We start from the raw sequence: 12,246 nt of genomic DNA, 5'->3' as shown, positions 1-12,246 counted from the left end.
GTTGGTGATGGACAGGGAGGCCTGGCATGTTGCGATTCATGGGGTCGCAAAGAGTCGGACACGACTGAGCGACTGAACTGAACTGAATACTATAATTTAAAGTTACTCTATGAATTATGAATTATCAGAAAAAAAGAAAGAAATTTAAATTTAAAGTAACGTTTTATTCATTATTTGACCCTTTTGGAAATTCCACTGCATCCTTTGGAGAAAACTTGTTAATTAGACTACTCATATAAAACCAAGCTCCGAAGCTAAAAGTTAAAAACACATGCAGTTGAATACTTTACTTTGGGCACTCTAAGGTGGGTATCTTAAGTATGAATGTCAATGTATAGAAGCTTATTGGTATAAAAAAAATGTGAGCAATGTTCATTTGATAGTGGACCCCACCCTCCAATCCACTTTAGTATTCATGTCTGGAGAATTCTATGGACATGACTGAGCAACTAACACACACACCACCTTCCAAGTCCACATATTCTGGTCTTAAGACAAGAAAAATGAACATAGGAAAACACTTGCCAGAAGAGCTGGTACAAACAGTATTGGATCTGATCCCACTCCTATTATATTATTTCCTCTTCCTTTTACCTTTAGTCTATGTTTTCTTTCTTTTATACCTAGTTATCATCTATGAATCTACATAATTCACTGGTTATAATTATTTTTTATAGTCTACATGTTGTAAGAGAAGGCCATATTTTGCTCATTGATGCATCTTAAGCCCTAGGATGGCCTGGGACTCACTAATTATTACCAAATATTGGTTGAATGAATGAAGAAATAATTTGTAGTAGAATAAAATGCATCTAGGTATGGGTCTTGATTTTCAGCTAAAATCACAGTGCTACACATAAAAAAACCCCATCAAGCCAATACAGCTTATAAAGTTCATATTGGACTTGGCTGGACATTTACTTCTTCTGCTATAAAAAAATCAGTCATTGAATTTGGCAATGTTGAGCAGGCACAATGAAAACATAGCTGTCTTGGGATGGTGCATATGTACCTTACTCACTAAAGAAAAGCAATTAACGAAAGAGCAAAGTGAACTCCTTGAGTATCTGTATGAAGTTAGAAGAGCTCATGGTTGTCAAGTAGTGAGTCTGACACCCATCAAATCTATTTGACTTGATCCAACTTGATAAAGCGGCCATCTAGAATTTTCATACTCAAAAGATGAGGCCAATATCTTAGTAACCTACATTACAATAATGTGGTTTACATAATTTACTTTGAATTTATTACAGATATGATTATTCTAATACTAGCAGAAAAAAAGATGGTATTTGAGCATTCTTTACTTTCTCAAAGTAAGGAAATTTTGAGACATATGGTTGAAGTTGAGGCCGAGTGAGAAAGAAATTAAATTGAAGACAACATATGCAAATTAGAAAAACTGTGCCATCTAGAAAAAAATGCTACTCTAAAATATAATAGCTTATTAAAAATTTTTTTGAATATTTTTCTCCTTTTGTTTTAATAGGACTGTCACATGCTGGCATACACATGCCATTTCTTTACAATTTTAGGTCAGAAAAAGTAAGCTTTTTTTCCCCTCATAATTTTTCATGCTCTACAAAGTTTGCCATCACAAACCACTATGCATCTACTTAAATAAGTATTACAATAGGAAAGCAATTCAACTGTTATTCCATTTCACTGTGAAGCTAAGCGGCTTTGCAATATAACTAAGTTGAGTTAATGGGACTATGCTTAAAGGATGTGTTAATCATAACTGGAACTGAAGTTACCTAGTTGTTTCTACTCAACTTAGGAGTCTGGAAAATGAAGCCAGGAAACCTGCTGCGATCAGGATAGGAAAATTATTATAACCTACATTCCTAAATTGAGTGAGAATTTTTGCTCAGCAGAAACCTCTTGACTGCAAGAACTCTGAAATTATACCCTGCTGTTAAGAATACCTGTTTGGGTGGGGGGAATTCAAACATCCCACTTTTTTTCAAATCAAACAAGCATAATGTATACATTTACAGTCTTAGTGGAAGCTATCTTTCTTTTCACAAAGAGAAGCAACTTGTAACACTTTTTGTTGAAAATGAAGAAAATGGTAGATAATCAAGTACTTAATTCTTGGTTAATAGGTCGTTTTAATTATTTTTGATATCAAAACTTTCTCTTGAAAATAAATTTCAGTATACATGTTTTGCATTATAATATAGAAGGTGACATTCTTTCATTTTAGTCCAGCACCTAAAATATGGACTATTGATATTTCTTGGGGTATTTTTAGAAGTTTGTCTGCTGAACAAACTCCTATGGTAGCCCTTGCTTAAAGTCATTATTTACTCCTAACTGTATGTCTTTATTATGTATTACACATCAGCACTCATAGAAAGCTTCTCTTTTGTTTTAGTTAATACCTTTTACCCTAAACATCACTTTTTCTGATATTAAGATTCTACCTCCTAATTTCATTAGATTGTATTTGTCTGGGACACCTTTTAAATTGTTTTTAGTATCATTTTAATGGACTAGATAAACAGTTGGATATGTGTACTGAGTTGTGAGGCAATTTCCATTTTTACACAATCCAGTGTCAAAAAGGCTTGAAATCTACTGATATAGACAGAGAAAATATGTGATATCCTATGTATTTCATTGAAGCAAAAATCCCATTAGCCATAGTCGTTTTCAAACAATTAGAAACATGCCATCAGAAAAGTACCAAACATCAGGGGAAACGGAAGTTTGAATTGAATATCCAAAGGGTAACTGTGAATGTGAAGAGAAAATGTTATTTTTATAAATCTTAAAATAGTAAGTGCCAACAACTACCATAATGGTAGACTGACCATAAAGCTCTGAAAGGAGATTCCTTATGGAATTTGCAGGGTTCTGTGTAGTGCGGTGAAGTGTGACTCATCTCAATACCCAGCATCAGCAATTGCTATTGCGTGACTACCACCTTCACCTTTCCATCCGCTCCCTGTTGTATTATAGTAAAAATCCAATTTATATAGCCTTCTCACTAACATATAGGGTCAGTCTTCAGGCCCTTGTTTTCTTCATTATCCCCTCTAACCAGTTAGAGTTCAAGTTTTGGTAATTCTTCCTTCAAAAGATGTACTGCATCTATGTCTTTCTCTTTCCACTTCCCTTCTCACTGCTTGTCTAACAGCCTGTCCATCCCCTTTACTCTACTTCACCTATCCTTTCATATTCAAATTTTTGAATAACTTTGCTTTTGTTGTATCCTGGTGTCTGTATAGACAAAATTTGGTTCTGCACTGTGATCCAGTCTGAAAATACTTTGTTAAAAAAAAAAATCCATGTATTTCTTTCCATTTATCAATATGAAAGATATGACAACCTATTTTGTCATAATATTTTCAAGTTTTTATTAAAGATTTTAGTCTTAAAAGACTTTCATTTTATGATGTTTTCTTTGCTTAGTATATGTATGTAACTTCTTAAGAATACTTATTAGAGTACACATTTTCCTCTAATTTATAACTATAGAAAAAGTAGCATTTCTCCTCTCATTCTTTGCCACCTAAAGTTGAGCATTAATATGACTTCTCTTAATGTCTTTTTTCTAGCTTATATTTTTATGACTTGATTTGCTAGCTTTAAATAGTATCTACTGATTCATAGATATTGCAAATAAAGCAGTCAACTAACTTTTTGCACCAATTTCTTTCTGCTGTGTCCTTATAATTTTGTCAGTTACTTTAGTTCTATATATTATAGTATTATGCTCTATTTTGTGTCACCCTAAACTCCATATTTGTTTTAGAATGAAATGCATTCCATGCTCAGAAGCAGTCCTTTTGCAGCAGTGTCTATAGTCATCTCTTGGTTTGATGGAGTTTGTCCTCTAACAGTTGCTTCAAGAAGGGCTCAACAATATTTGATGAATTCTACTATGTCCAGAATATGTGCCTCTAACTTTTACACCTTGAAGCCAGTTTGGCAGGTCATAAATTCCTTGGTACCCCTTTTCTTTTCCTGTAATGATGGTGAATTAACTATCTCCCAAGGTGCCCTATTTCATTGTTGGATATCTCAATTGTTACTAGCTGGGTTTCATTTTGTTGTTAAGTTTTGCCAAAATTGATTTCTTTGTAAATTTCTAACAGAGTAAACTACAACTTATTCTACATAGACTCTCCCAATATCTCTCTTTTCCAGAATAAAAGTAACAAGTCATTGACGGAAAGTTCTCCAGAGTACCTTTTAGTAGACCTAATAATCTGTTTACTCACTTAGCTCAAGTCATTGCATTCTCCTTGCCTTCTCTGTGCCTTCCTCATCATGCTTGTGCTCAGTCACTTAGTTGTGTCCAGCTCTTTGCAACCTCATGAGCTGTAACCCTCCAGGCTCCTCTGTCCATGGGATTTTCCAGGCAAGAATACTGGAGTGGGTTGCCATTTCCTCCTCCATGGGTTCTTCCTGACCCAGGGATTGAACTTGTGTCTCCTGTGTCTCCTGCGTTGGCAGGCAGCTTCTTTATCACTGACCCACCTAGGAAGCTGCATCTTCCCCATAACACTCTTTTAAAGCAAGTCAGACTTATTTAGAGAGACTACTGGGATCATCTGGTACAAAGGCATCATTTTAGGAAGAAAAAACAGGCCCAGGGAGAGGCAAGGAGATTTTCTCAAGGTCAGTCCACTACCAGGAAACTGAGTCTGACTTTGAATCCTAGTGATCCCCAAGCAAACATTCTTTCCACTTCATGAGTCTTTCAAAAATACAATGATCAATTTTCATGTGTGTGGTGAGAACATTTAAGATATCTCCTCTTAGGTGAGGTGATGAATGTTCTAACTAACCTTATCATGGTAATCATGGTATCATGGTAATTGCATTACATAAAAGTATCAAATCATCACATTGTATATCTTAAGCTTACACAATGTTATATGTCAATTACATTTCCATAAAGCTGGAAAAAATACAATGATCAAAAATATTTCATAAGAAATGAAATGATAATTACAAGCAGACATTAGGTAATTTCCCTTATGTGGCAGGATATATTTCATTTCTTATTCCAACTATGCATGAAATGATACAATATACAGAATAGCTGTATTGGACAATTTAGAGTAGGTTTGCTGTTCATTTACATAAATTTTCACTTTCATTTTCTGTTTCTTGAAACTGACAAACTTCAGATAAATGCAGATTTCATTTTCCTACTGTAAACTCTCTAAACCTTCATTTTGAAATCAAATTACACAGCTTATGCTTAAAACATAAGGGCCAGATTCTATCTTCAAATATACCACCCACTCTCTAACAGCAGAATTTGGCCCTAAAAACCCATTAACAAATATTGTCATTAAACTAAAGAGCTAATTACTTTGGATTCAAACAGAATGAACAAAATCATAGGCCAACTGCAGCTGGTAGTAATAATGGTAAGACTAACCGTATGTTATACCGGAGATTTAAAGAACAAAGACATATTAACACTAATGTAACCAAATATATAAAATTATCTTCCAAATGGAGCAAGCTATTATAGTTAGAAAATTCTTGAAAACAAATTGGAATTACATGATACAAGAAATAAAGACTATTTTAAGAAATTAATGTCATAATTCAAAAATTTCAGTGTTTAGTGAGGAGATAAACTTGAGAAATTTATCTTCTGCAATATTCCACAAATTAAGAATTTCATCTAAAATTCATTTTGACCTAATTGGAAGTAAATATTCTCATATTCAAATCAGCTTAATACTACAAGATGCAAGCACCTCGTTTAAAGGCTATTTTAGATAATCATTAGCAGGGCTATCTTACAATCTGTGCAAGTGAACTTCCCAGATAACTAAATATTCTCTCAGCCCTTAAAAATATGCTAAAATTACTGTAGTATGATATACTTTAGAAAAAGTTTTATAAATCCTGAGGAGTAATAAAAATCAACCATAATTTCATCAATTGATCATAACCATGAATAATATTATGATGTAGATCATTTCAATTTTCTTCCTATACATTGTAGTTTTTCTTAATAAAAATGAGAACCACATCACAACATGGCTTATAATTTGTTGTTTCCATTTACAATATATTATGAGTATTTTGCCATATTAATAACTTCACTTTTGTTACATAAATTTAAATGACCTTCCAATTTCTTAAACTGAGAATAATAAACACATTTTAATTATACTGGACATCTCACAAATATCATTATTACACTGTTTCATAATAACAATAATACTTCCCAGACATTCTTATATGTTTGAATCTCCTTTCTGCTGTACCAGCTGGTCCCAGATGGCTCTACTGTTCTAAAGCTCAATGCTTCTTTCAGTTCTTTTTCCCTCTCAATATCAGACGTCCAGATACAGATAGGCCAGCCTGAAATAAACCTAAATTTGCTACTTTCATTTCTAGATTAATGTCATGGTAGATTATCTATGGACAACTAAAATGATTCATGATTTCAAGTTGAATTATATTTATAAGTACTCAGGTACTTTCTTTGCTTCTTCAAACTTCATTTTCTCATACAAGAAATAGATATTGCAAAATACTTGGCTAGTTTCTCCTTGTTAATAAGTCATACCTGACCAGACTGATGTTTACTGTTCTTTTGTATTAAGCTTTTTACCAGTAAGTTTGGCAGAGAAGAGAATGCTATGGTACATTAAGGAACTAGGCTAGAAGATCTCAATGCTCCATTTTTGCTCCAAAACTTTATGCCTCTATAAAGTTCCTGTAATTTACTCTTTTATTGTATATTTTACTTCACTAGTATGGAGGTTGTTTCACTAAGGTTCCCTAAAACTACACTGTAAGTTTTCTTTACGGAGCCACAATTAAGATAAATACACCAATGATAATGAATGTGGCTCATTTGAAGACATAATTCCATTCTTTCTCCACAAAAGGGTGAAAGAGTAGTTTCTATTTTTTTGAAACAGAAGTATTATAGAAGATCTACACTAAAAACTTTATGAAATCTTATTTGGAGACTCTGTTGACCTTAAACTTATGTACTACATATTTAAGAATTTTTATCATCTTCTTTACTACAAATTTTAGAACTTTATCATCAGATGGCAATCTTATTATTGAGGACAGTTCTGACGACAAATGTACATGAAAATTCATCATTATAGTTAAAACAATTCTGCAAATCTTTTGTTTTAGTTACTTTAAGTATTACTTTATTTCATTTTATTATTTAAAAAAAATTTATTGATGTATAGTTAATTTACAACGTTGTGTCAGTTTTTGGTGTGTAGCAAGGTGATTCAGTTTTATATATATATTTTAAAATTTATGCTGCTTTATTTTATGCATATGACTATACTAATTTTCTTTGTGTAATATTAATAAATAACATGCATAGCTAACTTGAGTTATAGGGGCAGGCTTTTTTTAATTAAAGGTTTATTCTTGCCTTTTGATATTTTATGGACAAGAAAATCTATACAATATGAATAAGTTCACACAAAGACTAACAGAAAATAGCAATAAGCCTGAAATTCGGTGGATTTTGATTAAAAATTTCATTCTTCACTATAAAAATATCATACTGAATCTTTAAAAAATCATCACAATTTAAGGTCTGAATATGTCTGTACCAATCACTTCTTTTACTGAAATAAAAAGCAAATCTTTTATAAGCTTAAAATCACAAATAATAAAGATGAAGTTGCTAAATGAAATACAGAAACAGAAATAAAATAAAATGATATTCAATAAACATACATGTACCCTGTTATAAATACAGCACATAAGTTTTAAGGTTTAAGCTGCAGAGGAAAAAAGAGTAGCTAAAGGCATATTATGCAGATCTGTTCCTTTGAATTCTAAGGCTGAGTTTTCTAAATGAAGAGAAAAAGAAAAACCCTCAAAAAAAGAAAAGAAAGAAATATTTAGCCAGCTTCAGCAGTAGTTCATTATTATCATCTAGATATTTCTTAGAATTAGATCCATAAACATCTGAATAAACCAAAACATGTGGAACAGAGAAACAGCTGAAGAGAGCAATGACAGGACTGTCACTCTAAAAGAGAGATAGGGACATCTGGGAATTAGCGCATCATACTAAATTAAAAAAAAAAGAATATTAGAAAGGATTAATAATTCAATTTGGGGGGGCCAAAAAAGGAATACTAATTTAGCATTAATTTAAAGAATGCATTCCTTATTTATTCTGTGACTGTAGGAAACAAGCCATATAAAATCCCTTTTAATGTAGTTTGAAAATTAGAAGCACATTATTTTAAATGCTAATTTCTCTGTTTCTTAAGGGTCTAAGAGCCATCTTCATCAGGATTATCTGAGGGTGAGTAGCTGTAAAAAATGCAAATTCCTGGACCATAGTGAATCTCTCTGTGAAATATGCCCAGGAATAAGCATTTTAAAAACCTCCTTCTCCCCTCATTTAACTCTTATGCATATTAAAATTTGAGAACCACTGTATGCCATCCTTTTTTGTGTGAAACTGATTTCAGATATCAAGATAACCACTGTGCCATGCTTGTATTTATATTTATATTACGTATAAAACTTTTAAACTTTATATTTTATTTCCCTTTTTATTGCTGTAGAACTAACTACACATAGCTAGCTATTTTTACTTATATTCAAGTATTTCTTTTACTTTTGTATATTTTTTAAAAAATAGATTTAATTTTCACTTTTTGATGTAATTAAGAGTTACATAAGAATGTGAGTTACTTCCAAAGTTCTCTTACCTTCAAATCCTTATGCTTATTTTGTAAGTTCTGAACATATACGATGAAAATTTTCAAGAAAAATACATGCAGTGGATCATCTGTTTAATTTCCAAGTGTATCAAGGCTGGCCAAGGAGACTCCTGAGGTGGACACCAGAAACGCCATTGAGAAGGGAAGACAACGCTGAAGCCTCTGGGATCCTGATTACCTCTGAACAGAATAGAAAAACAAGTAGTCAGTCACCTGAAATTCATAGAGAATCTGCTATGGAGAAGGTTATTTTCAGTAAACTAGCAGCGTTACTAAATTTAATCTTGGCCTGGGTTTGCTGCTCCCTGATTTAGCACAGTTGTCATTTAAAATTTCATGTCATTGTGAAGTCAGAATTGCATGATGCTCTTGCCTGCAGAGGATTCTGGTTGAATTCATACTGCTTTAATTGACTATTTTTCTAAACATTGCATCAAGTGATATAATTACGAATTTTATTTTTGATATGCAGATGCTACATTTTGGTGCTGAATTTCTTTCTAAGTCAGGTTTGATGAGGCCTTTTGAAAATATATTCTTATGCGAGACTCTATCACACCTCATAAAAGATAAGACATGATACATTCACTAAATCCCTATGGAATCATTTAGTACTTTTGCTATATTTTACTACACATGGATAATGCTTCCCAAGATAATTAGATATAAATAAAAATAATATCCTTTGTAGTCAATATATGTTGCCTACTTAGGGAAGCCAAAATTCTAGCTTCTTTACTGCATGAGTTAAATAGATGTGTAGTAGCTAATGGAAAAAGAGAATAAAAGGTCCATTTTCAAAATTGGAAATTAATCATGCAGATATTGTCCCAAAGGGTAGAGGAGGCATCATGTATGGAGAAATACAAAGTCAAATACAAAATAAAAGTGTAATACATATGTAAGCACAGAGCACACTGTAGAATGATGGGTTTTCATGGTAGAACTTACTGTTTGGTCACCCAAAAAACATTCCCAACTTTCTTGCTATGATTCACAAAATAGAGAACAAAAAATCGAACATTCTTTCTGGTCTCCCTTACTGCTAAGAGTGGTCATGTGACCCTGTTCTGGCCCATGAACAGTAAGAAGTACACTGGGTAACAAATCCAGGCAGCAATTTGCTTTATTGATAAATAGAAAGATTTCTGTTCCTCTGCTCTTTGCCACACAGTTGCTTGCCTTGAACGAGGCTACAATACTTGGAGGTAGAGCAGTCATCTTGTCACCATGATGTAAAACATAAGGAAAGTCCAGAGAATTACAAAGATATCAGCCCTGTTACTGACAAGCAGCTGAACCAACACTACTAACTTCTTCCTTTGAAACTGTACTTGTTTAAACCACTGGGTTTTCTGTTGCTTGCTAACACTCATTGTAAGTTGACAAAATGCTAAAAAAACATTTGCTAAGCAGTCGTGTAATCCGTAAGTTCTCATTCAGTGGCGTGAAGAGCAGGTTTCATTCTGACAGAGTTTGGAACTTGCCTTCTTTTGACTTCTAGGAAAGTTGTGTGTGTGGGGAGTAATAGGTCACAAGGTGATGCTAACTAGAACAAAATAAAATGAAAAGCCTAGCTCAGAGCTAAGACTAGAACAGGGTCAAGTATTATGGTCAAAGAAAGGATTCCATTTTTCCCTCTGTGCCAAAGTTATCACCTTAGTTGAAATCTCAGTGGAAGATTTTGAAGTTCCACCATAAAGTTTATTCTTACTATCTTGTTAAGTCCTATGTATTCCTCATCTGAAATACTGTCATATCCATTACTTCATTACTGTCTTCCTTTCATCAACATTTTTACTCAATCACAGTCTAGGTTTTCACTTTCTCTTTCCTAAAGTATTGCTGTAGGCTCTTTTAACAGATTTTTTTTTTTTAAACATTGTCATATGTACTATAGTTGCCTCAAGACTTAATTTTTTGAAATAATTTCATTGGATCTTGCTTCACTTCAAAATACAAGAACTCTTTTTGGTATGTTAAATTAAGAATAAGGTCTTTAACTTGGTATGTAAGACTTTTTATAATGTAACACCTACATTTCCTATCCCCTTTTCCTAATACTTTGGGTAGTTGAGTGAGAGGATTTATCTTCATTCTAGAGGTATACCTGGACTAGTTAAAAATAATCTGTGTATTTCAACCTCTACCTACAATGTTAGGGATAAGCATACAATCTTAATAGTTCAATGATCTCCATTCTGGGATTTTCGTTGCCTTATTATGCAAAAACAAACAAGATTTTTTCTTGCTGGACATGAGCATATGAACATATAGCGTATGGAACTACTAGCAATCATCTTGGGATCATCAGAGGAGAACCTGACAGAACTTAAGTCAACACCAAAAAAATAACTGGAAAACAAAAGGATCTGAGCTCTTAGCTTGGTGTGTCACCCGTGGACAGACCCCTGCTTGCAGATAGAATATCCCGAAACTTTCAGTTATGTGTGAATTTATAGTTCTGTTTTATGGGGGGGGGGATTAAGCCAGTTTGGGTTGGTATTTATCTTACTTGTAACCAAAATCTTTACAATCTATTTACTTATATTTTTATTTTGTTCCTGCCATTTCATTCATTTCTCTCTCTTTCTTATCTATATTCTACCTCTTTTCATGATCCAGCCCTCTTTCCCGTGAAATGTTGCCAGAGTTTTCTAATTCATAGTGAGAGAATCCTAATCTAAATCACTTAATTTTCCACTGTATATGTTGATAAGAGAGCTCATCAAAGTATATAATGCTATCATTTGATGAAGACTCTCAAATCTTTAGCATAACATTTTCTTATATTGCCAGACTTTTATTTCTAACTGAATATTTGACATCTCAACCTAAATGTCTTGTAGGCTCCTCAAACTGAATATTGCCATAACTGGATTCATAAAAACTTCTTCTCAAATACACCTTTCCTCCAGTGTTTTCTATTTTTGTAAACAGTACAATAAGCCATCAATTAAGCCAAAAAGCATGGCCTTCAACTTTTAAATAAGGAATCAGAGTAGATTTAATTCTTGTTTTCCCCTAGTCTCTGATTATCATAACCTTTTGATTTTATTTCTTAATAATTTTTTCAAAATCTATCTACTTTGTCTCCTTTTTCTGTTTTCTTCATTCCTTTTTGGGCTTCCCTGTGGCTCAGTTGGTAAAGAATCCGCCTGCAATGAGGAAGACTAGGGTTCAGTCTCTGGGTTAGGAAGATCCCCTGGAGAAGGGAAAGGCTACCTACTCCAGTATTTTGGCCTGGAGAATTCCATGGACTATTCCATGGGGTTGCAAAGAGTCAGACACGACTAAGAACTTGGGACTTCCCTATAGCTCAAATGGTAAAGAATCTGCCTGCAATGCAAGAGACCTGGGTTTGATCCCTGGGTCAGGAAGATCCCCTGAAGAAAGAAATAACAACCCTTTCCTTTTCTCCTCTACCACCACTACCACCACCACCACCACCATCACCACCTCTAAGACCACATCTATAGCCTGGAATAGTGCATGACTTTTTTCTGTCTCTCATCTTCTATTATTAAATTCTCCATTA

The 12,246-nt window shown here is 33.4% G+C and overlaps 1 protein-coding gene across 15 annotated transcripts in view; it reads right to left on the bottom strand.

Moving 5' to 3' along the window:
* Positions 1 to 12,246, bottom strand: part of HS3ST5 (heparan sulfate-glucosamine 3-sulfotransferase 5) — a 189,341-nt gene that overhangs the window by 166,838 nt on the left and 10,257 nt on the right. For 14 of the 15 annotated variants that reach the window (XR_014065258.1, XM_081529600.1, XM_081529593.1 and 11 more), the window contains one exon: positions 8,697 to 8,888. The gene's annotated coding sequence lies outside the window, so the exon portion shown is untranslated. Of the gene's footprint in view, positions 1 to 8,696; positions 9,122 to 12,246 lie in introns of those variants that run through there. The other variant, XM_081529603.1, reaches the window with a different exon arrangement.

Source organism: Giraffa tippelskirchi, chromosome 9, assembly GCF_054371585.1.
Source record: "Giraffa tippelskirchi isolate mGirTip1 chromosome 9, T2T-mGirTip1v1.2.pri, whole genome shotgun sequence".
NCBI classification, from domain to species: domain Eukaryota; kingdom Metazoa; phylum Chordata; class Mammalia; order Artiodactyla; family Giraffidae; genus Giraffa; species Giraffa tippelskirchi.
Note: the sequence above shows the minus strand (reverse complement) of the source record. Positions and strands in the feature narration are given on the sequence as shown.